Raw genomic sequence first — 6,000 nt, forward strand, 5'->3', positions numbered from 1 at the left:
TTATGTAGGAATCTGCAAATCTGATTATCTAACAAATGAAATTATTTAGCAAAGGCATCTGATAGGTTTTTCAACTTTAACCTAAAACCACATCTTTTTGTCTCTTACAGAAAAAGAACGTTACACACTCTTCCTTTTTTAATCTGAAGTAACATCTTCAAAAAGGTACCTAGCTCGTGCCATTAAAATCTTGATCTCATGCCTGTTGAAGTTAATACATACCTTACTACTGATTTCAATGAGACTTACCTCTGACTATTAATCCATAATTATTGTTACTAGCTAATTTTTTACTAGTTTGTTTAAAATCATAAAGCATAAAGTGGTATGTTGCTAAAAATATCAATAAATGCAAAATAAATTTGATTTCCTTACTGCTACCACCAAAAAGCCACCTGTAAACTAGCAGTCATTACACACAAATCATTCAGACATTCATCTCCATTTATGACATTCATTACCCTTAAACAGAGACAGAGAGAAGGAGAGACAACTCGCAGAGACAAGGTGATGTCTATGATGATCTTTAGGCTTTCTGCAAATTCCCTGCTTCCAACACTTAAATAATTAAACTCTCTGTCACAGACCTAGAGAAAATCTCCTATTAAGGTCCATTGGATGTTTTACCATGGACTTGAAATGTTATCCGGAACTGCACAGCTGTAGGTGAGAATGCTGTTGTTCATCAGTCTTCAAATAAGCTCAGAGGTGCTGAAGTCATGAGGAAGTTTGCTATCAAATTAAAGTGGGCAGCTTTGCCCCAATGGTTTCATAAAGCTGCTTGCAGAAGTAGAGCCTGTTACAGCTTGACAAGAGTAATTTACATTCAACTAATTTGTAATCATGTGATAAACTATCTTCTAGTCTTTCAGACACTTCCTCCCTTAAAAAGATTTTCCCCTCAATTTAAATAGAGGCAAATTGAATATTTCATTAATTTTTTTTTTAATGACTGCTAATTTTAGGCAAAGAAAACTGAATTTTAGTCTGTGGAGCCCAGGCAATTGAGTTATCTGACAATTTCAGGAGAAAAAATTGCTGAACTAATGCTGTGCTGCCGATTATTCAGCTGAGTGCTTATGTATTTGCAAGTGCCAGGACCACAGAAGATATAGTGCAGCATTCAGATTTAAGGATTATTCTTCTCCTTGAAACATTGGTATAAGAGGGCCTATTGTCTGTTTACTACCAGGAGCCTACCTGTGAGTAGTGCCCATTTCCATCTTCCTTTAAAGCTGTCTTGCTGGCTCCTGGTGCTGGCAGAAGACAAACATACTCAGAACTTGAACGAAGATAAGAAGGGGGCAGGAAAAATACTGAACAGTGATGAGAATTTTCATAGGAAAAAATAATAACTTGCATGTATCTACCAAAAATGTATTCCTCCTCTTGCTTACACTGCTTGGTTCCCTGTCATCTGAGCTGTAAATTAAAAACATTTCATCTTTGCCTGATGTATTTTACCATAAAAAAACACTCAGTCACCATGACAACCATGTTACTTGCTGTAATGCTTTTAACTTTTAGTGATGGGCAGGGAAAGCTTTATTTGCCTTCTACAATTTATTTAATCCTTTTGCTATTCTGTTTTGCAGCCAGTGAATCAAATCTTTGGGGGCATTTTCATTTTAGTCCAACTCCACCGCAACGACCCTGGTTCTAACAGAAATTGAATTCCATCCTTTGTTTTCAATGTGCAAAAACAAAGGAAAAATATTACAGAGTAGGAGAAACACAGCGGGTGCATTTAACTACTGGTTGCCTCTTTTGTTACTCTATGTGAATAGCCTTGATGCCCCAGCTTTAAGCAGTATTCTGGTGCGGTGGCTGTGATTCAGAAGCAGCTCGCACAGCGAGCAGCATCGGGATGGGTCACTCTTTGAGGGAGCTCCAAGAAACACCTACACGCTGCAGGAAACGGTGAGTCAGATGCCAGCAGCTTCCCCTCTGAAACACCACAAACAAATGCCTTAGTATGGTGCAAGGGTGATGGATTACAAATGAAGCTAAAGCTTGAGCTAGATCATTTCAGATCGTATAGCTGGTACAGCTGTCACAGCCTAAGAGTATAACCTGCCTGTACTCTAAGCTGCTTTATAGCATTTGGCTTGGTAAGAGGTTACCTCCAGCTAAGGTGTGACTCTAAAGCCTTTTGGCCCATGGGGATCACCGCTGGGGGCTGTTGTGCGGGCACGGTGGGCTTGGGTGTCTTGGTACGACATGGTTAGGTACTGTCTGTGTGTCATCACCCCATAGCACAGGAGGGAAACAAGACCTCAGGATTTTAAACTTGAGGTTTATGACACTCCAGTGGTGGTGGGCCCAAACATTCCCAAGGTGTAAGGTGATACGGAGGTATGAGGGCCTTGGTTTTGACCAGAGATTATTTCAGCTAATATCTCCTGCATTTTTTCACACAAACATGGGTGCACCCACCGACATGCCTGTCCCCTGCATAAGCAGGAATAACAAGTTCAATGCCTGCAGCAAGCTCCCACTCTAATGACTATGTTATTCCTCTGATTCCTCCCCTGCAGTCTCAAAGAGCTGTCTTCTCGCTCACAGCCTCCCTGGTGTTGGGCCATGTAGCTGTTCATTCTAACTCCAAACCATCTAATAACAGGTCCAGCATGAAACTTAGTTGCAGGGTTTTGAGACTCTGTATTTCACAGCATCTCCTGTCATTACAGATGTGGAAGAAGCATACAGATTGATTTTTGTCGTGACCTTTGTAGACTCCAAAAGTGAGTATGGCAAGAAATAATATTCATCCATCCGAGAGAAACAGAGGCCCTGATTTCAAGGGTCTTTGGCACTGAGATCTAGAAGGATCTGGGCCCATCCTTCACACATTTCTGCTCACATAGTATGCACACTGTGGCTGTGTTTACTGTAATGATTTTCTTGTGATCTCTGAGGCAGAACATTTCCCCACTCTGCTGCAGGCAGGATGAGAGAAAGGAAGTGAAAAAAACACATTTAAGTGTTTGCATCAGATAATCCAGCTCTGTTTTAATGTGCCAGTTTATGTATACCTACTATTAGCTAGAGATTTTTTGGTGACAAACACTCCTTTGGACAGGCTGTGGTCTTGACCTCTAGAAGTGTTCATAATGTGAAAAGATCACTATTAGCCGAAGTATTCTCCAAGGACATATTTCATATATTGCTGCTTTTGCTTACAGTCTGTGGCAGGCTACACTATAAATCTCATGTTACGTACAAAAGGACAGAACATAACTCTGACTCCTATAACTAACCTCACACGCTCAGCTGCTTATTTATGGCATTACACATAAATTACAGCCTGAGAATTACTCACTAAGGAAACTCACAAATCTAATAATGAACAGATCTAAGACTTTGCAGTCTGTCAGTCAACAATTTGGGAAAAGTGGAAATTTTCAAATTATTATTCAGTGAAAATCCTGTTTCCTCCATTGCATACAGGAATTGTTTATCGTCACACAGTTTGTATGGAGGAGTAGCTATTCTTATTCCTGGTCGCCTTACATAGACTCTTCTCATCTACTCATTCACCAGGCATCTCTGTAAAGCCAGTCTCCAAATGCCTGCAGGGAAAATGTTTCTTCAGTATCAATGTTTCTGTGCTAAGACTGTGCAAAAATGATTTGGAGTTGATAGTGGGAGGGGTAGATCAGAAATAATACAGAAAACGTAGCACAGAAAAAAAGTACATTGGTGCCTAATCTTTGTAAATAGAAATTATCCAAAGTAATGATTTTTCTACCAGTTTCTTCTTTCAAGAAAAGAGGTTTAATAGAAAGGGCTGTAAGCAAAAGAAAAGTTTTTACAGGATCACCTAACCCCTAGCTGTGCTTCTTTTTTTGTGGTGAGAACACACATGAACAGTTTAATGTGCCTGCCACAGACTATTTATGTTTACCTTTGAAATATACTGCATGATTCATTCATAAAGCAAACACATTCATGGACTTTTTTCTGGGTCTTTCATTACCTGAATCCAATACATTTTGTCTAAACACAAATGTTGTACGACATTTCCATTTGGAACTGCAGGTGAAACTCCTGCTTGCTGCACCAAACTTGCCTTGCATTTCTGCCTTAAAATAAGCATAGCTTTCAGTTCACTGCCTTCTGACTTCAGGCAAGTCTTCTTCATGATTTCAAGATATCGGAGTCTTGGTTTTGGTCTTGGTCTCCACAGCCAGTAAAGGGATTTCCTGCATTCTTACCGTTTTTTAATGACCTTTAATTGTCTTAAAATTAATTTCCGTCACAATACTACTCTGCCTGGTGACCATGCCATTAGGACTGTTCATGTCAATGATTCTGTCCACAGTTCAGTCTCTGAACACAAGGAGAGCACCAAATCTGCAAAGAATTATACAAAAATGAAGACATTCTTATTGAGGAAAAAGTGAAATTATGGAAGGCAGAACTCAGGTTTGATGAAGTGAGCAAGGCAAAAACTGCTATTTCAATAAACCCATTTGTAGATCAAAAAGACTCTCAGTTTCCCTTGGATAGATTCTCCAGTTCTCCACTCACCCAGCACCCAGGAGGTTCTCAAGTGACTACCTTCAAGCTGGCAGAAGCAGGCATGTACAGGCTGCGTCCACAGTGGCCTTCTATAAAAGAAATTCTCACTGTAAACTTCCTATTAATCAAGAGCTCGTTATCTCAGAAGTCATACAGAATTGTCATAATTCTTGACACCAGATGGATTATTGATGACAGGGGATGTGAGTGGGCTGGATGCGGACAAAACAGCTAGAATAAAACAGAATGAACTTTGCAGGCCAGATGTATCTGGCAACTGTACATTTGTGCTTTTAATATTTGTTAGGAACACAGTTCAGCCTTCTACTAAATGTTGGCAGTTTGGTACGTGGAGTCTCATAACAGCTTTAGTCACGACCCAACTGCTTTAGTCATGCAACAAGTTTAGATTCATGACCTCGGTTGCTCATTTTGTTTTCCTTTGACAGCAATGTAAAGAAGGTATACAGCCCCAAAGGTATCCTTCTTCTCTCACTGCCTCTACAGCTTCCTTTGTCAGGAAAGCTCAAGAACTGCTGCGATTCATCAAGTGTTGAGTGCTTTTTGTGTGTGTGTTCTTCAAATCTTTGTTACATTTACACTTGACAGGGAATTAGGTGATACAAGGTTGGCTATCAGTTGTAGGTCCTGTTATGTTACAGGAATCCTCATCTGCTAAAACCCCTATTGACCATAGAATCATAGGTTGGAAAAGACCTCTAAGATCATCAAGTCCAGCCATCATTAGATGAGACAAGCATCATTACCACTAGCAGTTCTTTTCCTGTGTATGAGTTAAATAATCGTTCATTGTCTGCCATATATTTTTTCACCGTAGGAAGACATCATCATGATTCCAATTCTCTCTTTGAGAGTACAAGCAAGAAACCGGTTTGGATGGGCAATGGAAGCTGGACAAGCATTCCACTAAATCAAAGATGCCAGCACTGCATGATGTTGGAAAGCAGAAACAGGTTAACTGTGATTGTGTTTGCCCTAATGTGCAGAAGAATTACAGTAACACAAGTAGAGAATTTCAAGACAAAGCTTACTTTTACGTCAGGGAAGGGAAGGGAAGGGAAGGGAAGGGAAGGGAAGGGAAGGGAAGGGAAGGGAAGGGAAGGGAAGGGAAGGGAAGGGAAGGGAAGGGAAGGGAAGGGAAGGGAAGGGAAGGGAAGGGAAGGGAAAAGGGAAGGGAAAAGGGAAGGGAAGGGAAGGGAAAAGGGAAGGGAAGGGAAAAGGGAAGGGAAGGGAAAAGGGAAGGGAAGGGAAAAGGGAAGGGAAGGGAACAGCTTTTGTCTTATATTATTCATTGAAAATAGGTGAATAACTGTCTAACAGTATAAGGCTGGATATTACAAAACTAAATTATTCAGAACAAAAAACAAGCACTTTGTGGGAACAGTTCATGGAGGGACAGTTTGATTTTATTACAAAGGCATTAATGATAATGATTTCAAGTATCACACAGCCTTC

The 6,000-nt window shown here is 40.3% G+C and overlaps 2 long non-coding RNA genes across 2 annotated transcripts in view; one reads left to right on the forward strand and one right to left on the reverse strand.

Moving 5' to 3' along the window:
* Window positions 1-1,399, reverse strand: part of LOC142361914 (uncharacterized) — a 32,257-nt gene extending 30,858 nt beyond the window's left edge. The window contains exon 1 of the long non-coding RNA XR_012764510.1: window positions 1,201-1,399. This is a non-coding gene — a long non-coding RNA (uncharacterized LOC142361914). The remainder of the gene's footprint in view (window positions 1-1,200) is intronic.
* Window positions 1,400-1,788: 389 nt separating this feature from the next.
* LOC142361915 (uncharacterized) lies at window positions 1,789-5,558 on the forward strand. Its single transcript, XR_012764511.1, has 3 exons — window positions 1,789-1,920; window positions 2,691-2,744; window positions 5,363-5,558. It is a non-coding gene; the product is annotated as an uncharacterized LOC142361915 (long non-coding RNA).
* The last annotated feature ends 442 nt before the right edge of the window (window positions 5,559-6,000 follow it).

The sequence above is a fragment of the Opisthocomus hoazin genome, chromosome 7, assembly GCF_030867145.1.
Source record: "Opisthocomus hoazin isolate bOpiHoa1 chromosome 7, bOpiHoa1.hap1, whole genome shotgun sequence".
In the NCBI taxonomy this organism is placed as follows: domain Eukaryota; kingdom Metazoa; phylum Chordata; class Aves; order Opisthocomiformes; family Opisthocomidae; genus Opisthocomus; species Opisthocomus hoazin.